Genomic DNA, 16,709 nt, shown 5'->3' on the forward strand with positions numbered 1-16,709 from the left:
CGAATGCATGCCTTGAATAATGCAGATTAATTTTGCCTCAGTAATTTTGCATCACAAACAGTAACAAATGACCCCATCAGACGTTGCTCGTTTTTTGTGCAGAAAGCAAAAATTATGAAGATCACTTGGACCTCGAACTGCTCACTAAAATAGCAAGCTAGCAGCAATAGTCCACACTGCTAACCAATTGCACCACTGGTTATTTTGTATCTATGCAATAGCATGGTGTTCCTATTAAATGAATGTAGGTCTATGTTGTCTTGTGACAGCTTATTTGTCAATTGATCAAGATATTCATTATAGCAAACATCTAGGCTAAGTGAATGTTTTGCAACAGGCTGCTGAACGAGCAGTAAGTAGGCTAAACTATTTTCTAATTTTGGCTACATGGGAATCTGAAACAGCAACATCTGTCATCAAACTCTCTAGCTACATCAAAGTTTTGTAATATATGCTACCATGATAACCATTTTGTGTCGTCAAATTAGGACCAACAAATTAAATAATATTTAACTCGGAGAAAATAAGTTTCATGTGTTCACTTCAAATCATTAGACAGCTCACTCACAGCATAACTTCACCGAGACATGACACTAAGTTATGATAATTTTCGCACATGACTGACATATTTCATATTATTAACCCCCAAAACGGAATAAAGTGTTAGTGGGACATGCCAGTTTGTTGTACATCAGTTAGGTTTTGGTATGTGAGGCAAAGATGAACCTATTTTGTTGTTTTGAGGCTTGCATATGCCCATGTTAAATTGTGATGGCACCAGTTAACATGGGCGTATATTTCTCACTTATGTTAACCTGTGTTAACTTTGACTAACAGTTCAATATATACATAGCAATCTGGCATTGATTTCAGCGGCTCTTAGTGTAGTGGTATAGACGATGTAGAAGCTAATCCAGTCAACTTTCTTGTCCATGCGTGGTTCGAATCCCAGCTAGATCGCTAGTTTGAATTTTTTCCATTCATTCAGTATGTGTCATATTTGTGGATAATGCTTAAACGGACATGTATTAGACATACACTGGTGATGTTTTCAGCGATATCCGTTATATTGTCTCACTTGCAAACACTTTGTGAAAATGTAGCCTAATATAAACCTGCACTATCGGAGGCAGAGCAGATTAAGAAGTAGGCAGGGTCTTGTTGAATATTCACTGATTTTATGCAAATATCACCAGTTAAACTGCTCACCATCTAAACTGGAACACCGGTCCCAGATAGCAAAGGGGCGTTGAATCCACGTTTGTTTGAAGCGGCGGAGGTTGATTCAACGTGGATTCAACGCCCCTGTGCTATCAGGGGTGTAACGTTGGTAAATCTTCCATTGCACAGAATGATTTTTGTAGCACGTGCAACAAATGACAGTCGAAAGATACAATTACAGTGCTGCTATCAATTTGCTTGGTATAACCGCATTTATAGTTTTCTACAAATGCAATCAATCAAATTGGGCTCCATCACTCAACCAACGCTAACGGTAACATTACCTAGGTCCTTATTGATATTATAAGATTAACGTACCTGCAGTAAAAACCAAGCATGTCCGATAAACATCCTCAGATTTATTTCGGCTTCAAGAAGAAATGGGAATTACATTTCATGTGAACATCATCCTATCCTTATTAGACGTTCTCTGCGGTAAACTATAGTCCTTGTAGGAAGCGTCCATTGTTTTTCCAACCCACTTTTAACTTCCAACAAAATTACGTCTCACTGCAACGATGCGCCATCTAGTGGAAAAACGACTACTTATCGCCAATACTGGAAATGCAGCCATGATGATGATGATGAATATTTATTTTGGCTTTCTTTTAATCCTACTGAATTTGTAATTATGTATCGGCCATTCTAATACCGATAGTATGTGGGTGCCTGTGTGTGTGTGCATGTGTATATGTGTGCACCGCCATCTACAGGCCAATGAGTGTACAGTCACTAAATGTACACATAATCTAATTTTTTTAAGACCCCCCCATGGATGAAATTCTACGAAACTTGGCATACCCCCAGAGAATGCCAGGTCAATCATACACATAAAATTTGGTGCAGTTCTGAACATCTTAACTGAAGATAGGGGCGATTAAAGCAGAATAATATTGCATTTTCATTTTTTACCGGGGGGGTGCAAATCACAAATGAGTGATTATGGGCCAGATTGATGTGGGCCCTTGAGACCAACATACCATAAAAGATTCTTCATCCTCGGTGCCACGGTTCAGGTAGTTATTTAGGAAAAACTGCTTTTTTTGCGGTTCGAGAGGGCCCAGTTGCTCGAAATTCCAGTTGCTGGACAGCCTGGAAGAAAAGGTCACCAGAGACCTTCGACTCACTGCCTACAACACAGCAGAAGACGTTTTCCGTGTCCTTGAGAATCGCTATGGCAACCAGACCGCCATCGCCATCGAAATTGTGGAGGAGCTACAGAGGATGCCAGCCACAAGGAGTCATCAGCCAAGAAAGATTGTGGAGCTGATCCAAGCGGTAGAGAAGGCTCTGCAAGACTTGAGCGATCTAGGAGACACAGGAGCAATAAAAAATCCACTGGTCATAAACTCGATCGAAAGTAAGCTTCCGGACTCTCTGAAGAAGGAGTGGCTCATGTATGTGGCAGATAGTCGAAATGCTGTGACCCATGACAACCGATTTGACACCTTGTTGGCATTCCTGAAACAGCAAGAGAGGATTTATGAGCAGCTAGAGCAACTGATGGATGATGAGGCAAGGAGGGAAGCAAGACCTGAGTCTAAATATGCCAAGACAAGGGCCACCAAGTTGGATGATTCCCATTCAGGATGTGTAGTTTGTGGCGATTGGAAACACAGGACTAGGCTGTACTTCTGCCAGCAGTTTCGAGCACTAAAGCCTGTAGAAAGAGAAGCTGCAGTTAAGAAGCTAGGAGCATGTGAGCGGTGCCTTGAAGTACACGATGACCTGGCATTGTGTAAGCCCACCTTCCTCTGCAAACATCCAGAGTGCCAGGATGGACATGAGCCAGAACATCATTATTACTTGTGCCCCAACACCGACACAGGAAGAGGTGCAAGCCAGAAAAGGAGTGGATGTGATCCCGGGAAAGAAAGGGAAAGGTACACCGCTGACCAAGAGGACTTCTTGAGGAAACTCTCTCCAGAGCTTGCAAACCAGTGCAGAGACGTCTTTTCAAACACTGCCTCAAGAACCATGAGTATATCAACGGAGCAATCGAGCCTCCTCATAGGAAGTGGGATACAAGAATCGCCAGTCATCATGATGCTTCTTAAGGTAACTGCAAATGCTGGACAGAGAATTGGGGCCTTGATCGACTTGGCATCTGATACAAACTACATTACACACAGGGCTGCAAGAAGGCTGAACCTAAAGAGTGAAGATGTCACCCTAATTGTTCATGGTGTTGGAGGGATGAAGGTCCGTGTAGAGACAAAGAGGTACCTCTTAAAGATCAGAGTAAAGACCCCCAAGGGTGCCCTCAAATCTCACCAGCTAGTTTGTTACGGACTAAACAATATTGCAGATGTCCACCAAGGCGTGACAGCGCGGCAGCTGCAGAAGTTCTTCTCAGATGTCCCTGTTTATGAGCTTGAGCGGCCCAAGGAGATCAGCCTACTGATAAGCCACCGAGAGGGTAAGCTGGCTCCTCAATGCATCAGAGTCATCGGAGATCTTGTGCTGTGGGACGGGCCCCTGGGGAAAACTGTTGGAGGTACGCATCCGGACCTTTTCGAGAGCGTTACCGTGTCCACCCATATGTCCAAAACCCACTTTGCCAGGTCAATGAGAGCAGTTGCAATAAAGTATGAAGAGCTCGCTGCCAGGATCCCAGAACAACTGCCATCAACTAGCCAAAATGGCTGCAACTTTCAGGAGTCTAAGACTCTTTCCACCAACCATGACTTCCTGGAATGGTGGAAACAGGACAACTATGATTTCCTGACATCACATGACGACCATGACCACCTGAAATCCACTGCCGCAAGTAAGGAGCAAATCCAGAAGACTGGAGGATTTCAGCTCAAATCATGGGCATGCTCTGAGCAAAGTGGGAGGCAGGAGTCTCATGAAGACCCGGATGACAAACTGAAAGCCACGGTCCTCCCAAATCAAATGGGTGACTGCGACAACAAAGCTAAACTAACCCTCTTGGATCAGAAGGAAGATGCTGTGGAAGCAGGGGTGTCTGGAGCCGTGTTTGCCTCCGGCCTCAAGGGGTACGTCAAGATGCACAGCCGGACCGAAGGTGGAAGATGGCATCACCTTGACAGCCAGATTGTCCTTGGCGCAACACAGAGAGAGAGCTATGGTTACCAAATCTTTTTTGCAAATCATGTTGGAGAAATCCGAAGCAACTCACAAGTCCGAGACCAGAGGTGGGTCCCAGGTCCACAAAAAATTGCTGACTTGATCACAAAAGGAGGTGGCCCCAAGAGCCTTGATGAGGATTCAGAGGGGCAACATGGATCAAAGTTCCTGAGCATACCTGTGAGTAGATGGCCCATCAAATCCTCTAGGGGAAATGCTACTGCTGCTAGTGAAAGCATCATCAAGATGCAGAAGAAAACCTCTGTCTCCGCACTGACAAGGGCCCTAGAGATAAAGCCACTACAGGACCAGAATCTATCTCAAATAGGGCAACAAAAACCACCTGCAGGGCCAGCGATCCAGAGCCTTATGGACGTTACGTGGTTCAGTGTCTTACTCAGGCTGGTTGAGACCATTGCATGGATCTGGAGTGCTGTAAAAAAGAAAAAGGAAAAAGTTCCTTGGATCAAACCAGGCCCTGAGAAGACCAAAGTGGGAGGCAGTCCTTCACCGGGACTTCCGGGCCTAGTTGCCCTGTTGCCTGTTGAAGAACAAATTGCAAATTCAAGTTAGGTGACCTACCTCAATTGGAGTTTGACGTTGAGTAGCGACCTTCCCAGTATGAATCAGGGAAGCTCGAGTGGGAGGTGTTACGTCAAACTGGATTTAGGGTGCAGTTTGAGATTAATGGGAGAAAGCTGCCGGGGAAAAAAAAAACAAAAACAAAAAAAAACAGTGGTGGCGATTTCACTTTCTGACGGGTTAGCAGAGGAATCAGCTGAAGTCAATCAAGCCTCTTTCCATCGCCTCAGCCTGCAACGTCACGCGGGCGACGCATCTCCAAGACAGGTGGCTAATTAAGTACAAAGCGGGAGTGAGTAATGGAGGCACGACAGTAAACGCTAGAGCAGACGCTAGCAAATGCTGAAGCAAACTGCAAAGGATTACCTGCGTAGGTAGGGTACACGAAGTTCTGTGCAATTCTGGGACATCTAAAAGCTGGAGAGTAAGGGATTTATGCCACTTTGAGCAATGATTGTGCTCGAATCAAATGCACGCTTTAACTGGCTTGGGACACGAACGTCTGTGGAGTTGCGGTTCCACCTGCTGTCCGTGCTTTTAAGTAAATGCATATGCCTAGCGATTTAAGCAATGTTTGCTAATAGAGGGTGCTAATGGGCCTGTGAAATTTTAAGCTACTGTTTGCTTTGGGATGATTGTGGGGTTCTACTGTATGTCATGTAATATGGGCTATATGTGTTTTCTACTCGTATGTGGTTTCTACTTCAATATATTTTTCTACTCATAGATATATTTTTCTACTCATAGATATATTTTTCTATTAAATTAGGGATATTTTTCTACTCGTAGATGTATTTTTATTAAATTAGTTTGTAGTTGAACATTCATTGCCTATTTAAACGTCTGGTTATCCATGCTTATTTACTGCTATGTTTGGAACTGCCATTTCAATCTATTTTTCTATTGAGTAATTCCCGAATGTTACACTTGGAAATTTTGAAGTAGTATTTATTACATTTAGATATCAAATGCTGTTGAAAGATGCGTAATTTTCTGTATTTCTCATGGAATGTTGCACGTGTTTAAATGTTTACTGTTGGATGTATGGCCTCATCTCATATACTTTCTGTTCTCCATTTTTTTTGTCTGTCTTTTAAAGGTTTTTCACCTGGTGAAAAATGACTGTTCATAACGGCTGAATGTGAAGTAACTGCATATGCCTGCCTCTGAATTCAAAGAAAATAAAAGAAACAAAAAGAGGAAACAAAGCACAGTTTATTTCTCAAGTCATTGAGTGGAATCCAGCATTCTTAATCTCCATAGATGTCCTTCCGTTTTTCAAGTTGAGGAATTTGCACAAAACACTAGGCACAACTTGACAAATACTGTTTATCTTTTTTTCTTCTATTTCTGCTAGGTGCTGCTTCTCTCTGCTAGCTGCTGATAACAAGTTGTCAATGGTTATTTATGCAAGTTTGTGTAGCCTAAACCATACCTAGGCCTAGCCAAATTTATCCTGGCTGTAGATAAAGCAGGATATGAATTTCCCAAAATGACTGTATATAATATTACAGCACTAGTATTACTACTGTACTTAGTTACAGTATGATCCATAAGTACTGTGATTAAAAATACGGTAGACAATTCAATACTGTATACATTACAGCACTGGTAGTACTACTGTAGTTTGCATTTACAGTACCAGGCATAGGTACTGTGATTTCATATACAGTAGGTGTACTGTAGAGTGAAATACAGCAACTTAAGTCATAGACTTGCTTGAAGAACACTTCCTCCAAAGCCAACAAGAAAGGAAGAAGGGAGACAGGTCTGTAGTTCTTCATCAGTTGAATGAAGTGTACTTTTTTTTAGCAAAGACATAACCCTTGCCTGTTTAAAAGAAGAAGGAACTATTCCAGAACTGAGTGTACAGTAGTAGTATTAAACACATGCATGACTGCTGGAAGAACAGCAGGTGACAGACTGCAGAATAGATGGGACAGGATCCAAAGGCCATGTTGTTGGACAGTGTTGTAGTACTTGGCCTATAGACTATGGTATAGATATGGTATGGTATTCTCTCCGATATAATAAATACAACACATTGGGTTTGGCAAGAAATTTGGCAATACTACTTTCACACAAGTGATGGCACCCCTGCTTGGAGACAGAAGATTGTCCGTTTTGCTTTTAAACATTTCATCTGCAATGGAAAAAAATGGAAAGACATGTAGGCTATGCTTACTTTAGTGCTGGACTTGGACTCGACTTGATCAATAGGGACTCGACTCGGACTCGACGTGGATCAATAGTGACTCGACTCGGACTTGACTCGGATGAGTAGTGGACTCGACTCGGACTTGAACACTGAGGACTCGGACTCGAGGCATAGTGACTTGACTACAACACTGTTGTTGGATGACTTTGCTGAAGCAGTAGAGAAACCTCTTCAAGAGGAGAGAAAGAGTCAACAATTCACAGGCAAAGCTCTCCTAAGGGCTCATCAAACTGAGCACTTATCCTGTTGTGTTTGCAGTCAAATATAACCGATTGACAATTCTCTCTAAAAAATATTGTTAACTTATTCTCACTACCATGAGGCTTCTTGGCTTTAACACAGGGCATCTGAACACACAAAACAAATTTTGATATTTTGTATAACATTTTGAGTGTTTTATTTAACTTTTTTAACTGTTTTATAGAACACCCATGTGTATTTTCGGTCAAAAATGACTGGCCATTAGAGATTAATGGGTGAAAAAATGGTCAGTGTATAAAATTGAGTCCAGGCACATACTTATTGATCAGATGGACTGTATATGCACTTCTATACATTAAAACACACACACAAACACACCCTTACTCCCCCTCTTGGCTTCTATGCCAGCCCCCATTGGAACCTTTCCCCAATGGAATCTTCCCCTTTCTGACTTGCATGAGCTCAGGTCAGTGAGGCCTGCAGGCCATAAATACCAAATGGAAGTTTAAAACTGGTTATATCCAATAGAACACAAGTTGATACAAAGGTCTATCACAACATTAGATGATAATATGTGTGTTACTGTGTATTTATAACAAGTTATAATGCAGCTGTAATTTTTGACCGGGAACACAAAACTAGTAAACATAAAACGAACACAACAGGAGGGTGAAGCAACTTTCAGTGAAAATGTTGCAAAGGCCTCTGCTGACAGTGAAGTATGGCAGTAGTGGAGGATTGAGAAGAGACTTGAGACTCGTCATTTTCTCTCAGCAGCTCTAAGTATTACTATCATTCATATAGTAATAGTAACAATATAACTAGCCGAGTGATAAAATAGTATTTTTTGTAATTCCATCATCTTTATGGAACTATCTTGTTTCTTATATCAATTAACATTTGTCAAAATGTTTTTAATAGAAAAAAAAAACTCTAGCTTAGCCAAAAGTGTAGACCCAGAAATTCACCATTTTGGGGATATTATTGAATTTTTTGGGAAAATGTCTAAATGCCATATGGTTTAATCTGTTTAAGTTAAGGTACCCAATTTATTTGAACTGTATTTAACCTGTAAGAGGCTTATGTTTGAAGGAAATTTGATTATTTCTGATATTTGACAAATATCTGACAAAATTATAATTTTTTAATGATTTAAATTGTTAGAAAAATACTTAGGGTTTTAAAATCATCAGTTAACCTCTGTAAATATGTATTTGATAGAAAAGAACAGTTTTTTGCTAAAATGACACTGTTTTTACCGGAAATGTCCCCATAGCATAGCAAAAAGTGTGTAAAAATGTGCCATTTTGGAATATGGCGGCCATATTGGATTTTTGGATAAAATTCAACATGCCCCAAGTTTTAATCTGTTCCAATAGGGGTTCTGACCAGGAATCCATGGAGAAAACTTTGACCAAAAACTAGGCCTAATGTTTCCAGCAGATGACCTGTCTATATCTCGGGCAATCTTTGTTAGATATAAAACTTGCTTCGATTGCTTACAGCCATATATCTGATGTAACAGCATTAAAGGTAAACTATGCAGTATTGGCAATTTCCTTACTGTTTTTTTCGGTTTTTGCTTATTTTTCACTTGCTCTGTCATAACGAATGTCTGAGAAACTCCATCGCTACCTTTTTCTAGCCGGTGCCTGGCGTGTATGTGTATTTGAATGCAGTAAAGCAATTCGTTACACTCGTTATACTTCCTGACACTGAGGCCGTCGGCCCGCCGGCCCACAGTTGCAAGGGTGGTTTTTCCACTCACAGGCACTAGGGGTAAGTAAGACGGCCACCATTCAACCCGAAAAAAGTCATAGAACCATTCCAATGACTCTAAAGCTGGTAAATGAAGGTAAATTAAGCTAAAAAACCTGCATAGTGTGCCTTTAAGTTGCCATGGCAATTCAAGCTAATTGCCCCCCTCATTGCTGCTTGCAGCTGTATTTGGTATGTTGTTTTTGGTGCAGCATTACAGATGCCGTACAGGACTCTCAAGACTCACTCATAGCTTTCTATTCGCCTTATTCACTCGGCTGCGATAAAGAGGCTTAGGGGTACACTTGCCCTTACACCTCAGTCCAGCAGATGGTGGTAATGCACTCTGTTTGCAAGGTGGGTCTAAGGTTTTAGAATTTCTTACTAGCATATATTTAAAAAAAACTTTAAGCTATTTAAGCTTCTAACACCAGGGGCGGACTGACAATCTGGGCGTTGTGGAAAAGTCCCGAACGGCCGTCGCCTGCCTGGCTCAGTGCCTCGTTCAATTTGTGTAAAATGTGACCAGACCACCTATTTTATTTTTGAATGACAAAGTATGTGAGACAGCAAGGGACAAGGGTGTGTGTGCGCGTGTACTGTGTATGGTAATGGGCCTATTTGGAAGAAAGTCCAGGGCCTTTTTTAGTCCCAGTCCGTCCCTGTATAACACACTATGCTCTGGCAATTAAATAGCCTCATTTGCTGAAATGGCCTCAAATTAAACAAACAAAAAAACTCTATGTTTACAAATAGGGATTTTGAAGACTGGGAAAGTTTGTTTATACTGAACATCTCATACAGACAGTTCTAAGTGCTCTATAGAATATATATGTGTGTAGTCAATATCAGCGCAACATATACATTGGATAGTTGACTCATTTATTAATGTCAAATATCTAAATTTAACTTGAGCGTGTAACTGAAAATAATAACTTTTTGGTTAATCCATTACATGTATCGGATCATCACTTTATCAGGTTCTCTGTGTGTCTCCTGGATAACCCAGCAGCTCCTCCTCCAACAATTTTGTTCCGGCGTAACCTCAGAAGCCTCTCAAGCGACCATTTTGCAACATTAGTAACATCTGCTTTACCTACTCCTAGCTCACTCTACTTGAGGTTAATGACGCTACAGAGACTCTATGCTCTACACTGGCATCTTGTCTGAATGCAGCATGTCTCCTCTTTCCTCAAGACCTACTCATTCTAAACCTCGTCGTCCATGGCTGACGAACAGTATAGTCTCAGTACGAAAGGAACTTAAAGCTGCTGAGAGGAAATGGCGTAAATCCAGAGATGGAAATTATCTTAGTAACTACCAGTCTTTGCTGTCATCCTTTTCATCCACTGTTACACTTGCAAAAAAGGCATTCTATCAAAGCAAGATTGAGAGTGCCACTGACAGTAGAAAACTTTTTTCTACTTTCAAATCTCTTCTCAATCCTCCACCACCACCATCAACTACTTCACTGTCAGCAGATGACTTTGCAACATTTTTCACTGAAAAAGTTGCTAAAATAAGTGCTCAGTTGGGGCTTTGCCTTGTGTTAGTATGACAGCATCATTGGACTCTTTCTCTCCTCTTGATGAGGAAGCAGTCTCTCAATTGCTTCAGCGAAGTTGTCCAACTACATGCCCATTGGATCCTGTCCCGTCCACTCTTCTACAGTCTATCTCACCCGCTGTTCTACCAGCAGTCACACATGTATTTAATGCTTGACTCAGTTCTGGAATAAGTCCTTATTCTTTTAAACAGGCTAGGGTTACACCTCTGCTAAAGAAAAGTACACTTAATCCAACTGAGGTGAAGAACTACAGACCTGTCTCCCTTCTTCCTTTCTTGTCAAAGGTTTTGGAGGAAGTGGTCTTCAAGCAAGTTTGTGACTTTCTTCATCAGAATAATCTACTAGACCCTATGCAGTCTGGTTTCAAGAGTGGTCATTCTACTGAAACTGCTCTTCTGTCTGTGACTGGAGCATTGAGAGTAGCTTAGTCCTCTGCTCAGTCATCAGTATTAATTCTACTAGATTTATCTGCAGCCTTTGATACTGTTAACCATGACATTCTCCTTTCTACTATCTGAACAGGGAATTTCTGGAAAAGCTCTTGACTGGTTTGAATCTTACCTTAAAGGGCGTTCTTTCAACGTATCTTGGCAGGGACATGTATCTAAGTCTCATGACCTCACCACAGGTGTGCCTCAGGGATCAGTATTAGGACCCTTGCTTTTCTCTATTTGCTCCACTTCCTTAGGTGAGACCATCCGCTCCCATGGATTTGACCAGAGGTGGAAAGTAATGAAATACATTTACTCACGTTACTGTATTGAGTAGTTTTTCTGTGTATTGTATTTTTTAAGTAGTTTATAAAATCGGTATTTTAAATTTTACTTGATTACATTTTGAGTGAAGTATTGTACTTCGCTACATCAAAAATCCCATCCGTTACTTGAGTAAAAAAAAAAGGTTAAGACTAACGAAAACAGAAAAGGGAGAGAAAAAAATCGTGCCCTAAAGCACTAGCCTAGTGATAATGATCAGCATGTAGCCTACAACAGGACTGAATCAAGCTGGCGCCCTGCAGTCTTTCTGAAAGTGATGGAGGTGGAGCTGGATCACGAGATGCATCATTCAGATTACCCTAGCCTAACCTATGAAAGTGTATTTTCCGCTATTTCAATGGGTTGTCTCAGTTCGTTTTAGCACTAATGATTGCGGAGATATTCAAGCAAACACCATGGGATTTCATGTTTTGACTAGGGCTGTCAATCGATTAAAAAAAATAATCTAATTAATTACATACTCTGTGATTAATTAATCTAAATTAATCGCATATATAATTTTTGCTGTGAAAGTATTTTAAATATTTAAATTCAAATGAATCATTGAATAATCAGCATTAGTGACATTAAAGTTCAAAAACTCTTATTATTATTTTCACTGTTCAAATAACGGCCATAATAATCTATGATATGACCTAATATGCTGAGGAAATGAATTCAAAACTGCTTCGGGAAGAAGTTTTTTCTTCACATACAAGGCATTTCAGGCCACAGATATAACCTAGGGGACACAATGAAAATAAATTAACACTCCCCTCAATGTCAACACTTATTCCTTTGCATTGATGTGCGACTATACACGGGTTTCCCGTTTACCAACAAAACTAGATGCGCGCGCAGCCGCGAGGCAGAAGACGCTTGGTAGCCGTCCACAACGTTATAAACTTAACCTAAATAGTCGGCTGATGTAAGCTACAATCGGATTTTTTTGTATACCCCTGTTGTCTCAATGATAATAACATCTCATTTCAGACTATATTTCAAAGTTTGACGTTCATTTGGATTATTAATATAACATCGTATTTTGTCATTTTTGGCGAAGACATGCATTCCGTTAGGGATATTGAACATATTTAACATTCTCTAGCCATCGTGATTTCGAATTGGTGCAGTTTTCAGCACAAAAACTCATTTTATTCTTTTGCTCTTTTGCATTGCTCTATGCTGTTCTGTGGTGCTTTCTGCCTCTTAGTTGCGCACGCATGTTTTCGTGACGTTCCATAGAAATCCATGTATAGAGTTGATGAACTCCGCTGATATGCAAATTCCTTGCTGCAGACATTGCAAAGGACTTTATTTTCAACACTTTGTTTTTATCAACACCATCAGGGCGTTTTTTAAAAGTAAATGTTCCAATCAATGATCCAGGCAGCACGTTTTCTTCTCTCTCCTTCATTTTACAGTAAATGTTTTACTGACTAGAACGGCTCGGGTCAAAGGTCATAAGGAATCGATTAATCTGCACTAATTGTTTTAATCAGTTATTTTTTCTCAAATTAATTAATCAAAATTAATCAGTTATTTTGACAGCCCTAGTTTTGACGTTTGTGCTCACCTTTCTTTGGAAAGAAGTTTATTAGCAGTTGTTTCCCCTCATTTTGATGTCTCTTTTTCCTGTTTTGGCCTTTGTTTTTGGTTGGCTTTCTTGTAGAAAGACATTGCACCAGCAGCACAACAATTAGCGGTCCACTACTAGCGATGCTCTAACTAAATAAACAAAAGATAGACTAGGCCTACCTTATGAATCGTGCAGGCGGACTAAACCATTTAGCTCTTTAGCAAGGGAGAGTGAGAGTGACCTTAGACAGTTTTCACTATGTTTTGTATACAAAACCCAGTCAGTTAATGTTAAAAAGGTCCACTATAACGTTCAGAAAATGGACCAATCAGAGGGCGGGATTCACATAGTTAGGGGAATTCCAGCAGCCTCGCGCAGTCATCGGGGACTGAGAGTCCTTGTGAGGAGTTCGTTGCCTCCGAGTAATGTGTGTAAACGTGACATGTATGTGCCTGTTACAAGTTACAGATCATCTTTCTGGAAGTTGTATGTGTGCGTAACGAATCAAAGTAAGTGACAACTTTATAGGAACCTGTACTTTAGCCTTGTAAGTTGTTGTCAGCACTATTAAGTGAAGAGGCTAATTCTCCGCTTAGTATGTGGATAGGTTCTTGAACATATGTAGCCTTCAGTAGCTTCCTGTCAAGTACTGTCTCTTTGGAAGAGACTGTAATATGTCTTTATTTTATAATGCATAGCGTTATGTGTTAATTATCAAAGTGGCTGTGGCTCCCTTCTGTTAATTTAGCAAGCCGTTAGCGAGCTGCAAAGGGCGACACTGTGTGTGTGTTTGTATAGACGTTAATGGCCACGAGGGCTCTGCATGCACAGTCATACCTGTGTAATTGCAAGGACATACGTTGTAGGCTACACATTAGCCTACTGATACACTTGCATGTCAGAAAGTATTGTATTTCATTTACTTATACTTATTTCCTTTCCCCTTTTGTATGGGTTTATTTCAGAACCACACAATAAAGTATCTCAACTTAGCTTCAATAAAGAAGATTACTTGGAATTGGTGGTGCTCGTCTCATTCAAGATTAGTTTAGCAGTCCTGACCGACTGGCTGTAGCACTTCAAATTACCACCGGATCAGAATATAAAATTAGTCTTCCTCCATTTCAGTCAAACTTTAAATTTCGTCTGACATTCATTTTGACATTTAATTTGGAAGTTAAAATATTCAGGTAAAATAAATATATGGTGGAAATAAGTATTGAACACTTATTTCTTTTTTTTTTAGTAATTAGCCTTAAACTTCCAGTGAGTCTATTCGAAATTTTCATCACACATTGTATTAACACACATATAAAAAATCCAAACATAAGAGTTATGTGTAATAAAGTGGAATGACACAGGAAAAAAGTATTGAATGTGCCTACTGAAATTTCTTCAATACTTTGTGGAAAAGCCTTTGTTTGTAATGACAGCTTCAACACATTTCCTGAATGACAAAATATATTAGTCACAGTATCAGGTGTGATTTTGGCCCATTGTTCTAAACAGATTCCAGGGGTCCCTCTTGTGAATCCTGATCTTTAGTTACTTCCAGAACTGTTTAATTGAATTTAATTGAATTGGCTGCCTTCAAGTCTTTCTGGAGCTTTCTCCGAGTGGTCCTTGGCTCTTGGAATTGACTATCCTTCTGACTCCCTGGTCAGAAATATTGCCAGGAGATCCTGTGCATGGCCAGTTGATGATGCAGTGATGTTCCTGCACTTGCAGATAATGGCTCCCATGCTGCTTACTGGAAGATTCTGAAGTTTTGAAATGCATCTGTAACCAGTTTCATTGATATGTTTTGCAACAATAAGGTTGCAAAGGTCTTGGGAGAGCTTTTTGCTTTTATCCATCATGAAATGTTTCTTGTGTGACACCTTGCTAACAAAAACCTTTTTATAGCCCATCCATATGTAGGCTACTAACCACGCTTGCTCAGATAGAAAGGATACCTCTTTTACTACTCGTAACTACTTACGGATTCCAGCTCGTTCCTTCCCTTTCCTTGCCTTAGTGCTTTTTCTTAGCGTGTTCAATACTTTTCACTGTGTTATTCCACTTCATTACACATTACTATGGACTTGTTTGGATTTTTTATGTGTGGATTACCTGAGTTATTACTAATGCCTGGTGAAAATATTGTGCCCCCTGTATTCCACTTTTCAAGGGCCCTCTCCTCCTTTGGGGCTCTGTACTTCCCACTTTCTCCCCCAGTCCGACGCCTTTTAATCTGCTGAACCTTCTGCTCGTTTCCAAATATAAAAAAAACTCTGCAACTCAACATTGGCCTGCCTGCCTCAGCTGCCTGTGAGGGGCTTTTCAGTTATGCTGGATTACTGTTCACTGCAAAGCGACCAAGGATGAGTGCAACTAACTTTAAAAATCAACTACTGCTCAAACCTAAAGGAGAACACCAGTGATTTTTCACATAGATCTCCATTTCTCAACATCACCGAGTACTGTCGGTATGAACAAAACTGAAACAATCGGTTTTACCTGGCTCAAGTTGCTACAGCTAAAGCGATACACCCTGGGAGCATGAACATGGCTGCCTTAGCTGCTGGCTGCAGCAACTCGAGCTAGGACCTAGGACCTTTTAGGCAAGTACCTCCACTCGGTGGCCATATTGCAACGCTTTTTGTGCACTTATCGGGCATCTATTACGGCAGAAATGCGTGTGCGTAAGGCTTCACAACACCAATCTCCAGCGGCGAGATCACAACAGATGATTGGCACAATGTCTTCACAGCACACCACATGATTGGCTCAATGTATTCACAACACCACAACACACCACATGATTGGCTCAATGTATTCACATGTCGACGTTTTGCCGTGGAAGGGTTGTGATATGTGTAGACAACTGCCATATTGGCATTACAAACTAACCCCATGCATTACTATGAAGGATTTTTTGAGCTCCTCATTAGAAAGTCTCTGGTAAAACTGGTTGTTCTGGTACCCCCCCCACCACCAAAAAAAAAAAGAGTAACTAAGTAACTTTTACTTAAAGTACATTTTAAATGAACTACTTTTTACTTTTACTTGAGTATATTTTCAGATCAGTATTTTAACTTGTAGGCTACTTGAGTAATATTTCATCAAAGTATTGGTACTTTTACTTGAGTAGGCCTACAATATTTTCGTACTTTTTCCACCTCTGGATTTGACTATCACTGTTATGCAGACGACACTCAACTTTACCTGTCTTTTCCACCTGATGACTAGCGTTTCCCACCGGATTTCTGCATGCCTTAGGATATTTCAGCCTGGATGAAAGATCGGCACCTTCAGCTTAATCTCTCAAACACAGAGTTTTTGGTGTTTCAAAACAGCTATTCCCCAACAGATTAACATCCAGCTTGACTCAACTTCACTGACCCCAACTAGATCGGCACGTAACTTGGGCGTTGTAATTGATGACCGACTTAACTTCTCTGAGCATGTCAGAGAAAATCTTGAATTTCCCCTGGGGATCAATAAAGTATCTATCTATCTATCTATCTATCTATCTATGTAGCTTCTATTGCAAAATCATGTCGGTTTATGCTGTACAACATTACTAAGATCAGACCTTAATATCTGACACAAGATACCACACAACTTCTTGTTCAGACCATGGTCATCTCTAAACTGGACTATTGTAATTCACTATTAGTTGGCTTACCCGCTTGTGTAATAAGATCATTACAGCTGATTCAGAATGCTGGAGCACGTCTGGTCTTCAATCAG

The sequence above is a fragment of the Alosa pseudoharengus genome, unplaced genomic scaffold (assembly GCF_046254945.1).
Source record: "Alosa pseudoharengus isolate Yale_2024_CS ecotype anadromous, Long Island Sound unplaced genomic scaffold, YU_APseudo_1.1 YU_APseudo_1.1_scf_2, whole genome shotgun sequence".
NCBI lineage: Eukaryota > Metazoa > Chordata > Actinopteri > Clupeiformes > Clupeidae > Alosa > Alosa pseudoharengus.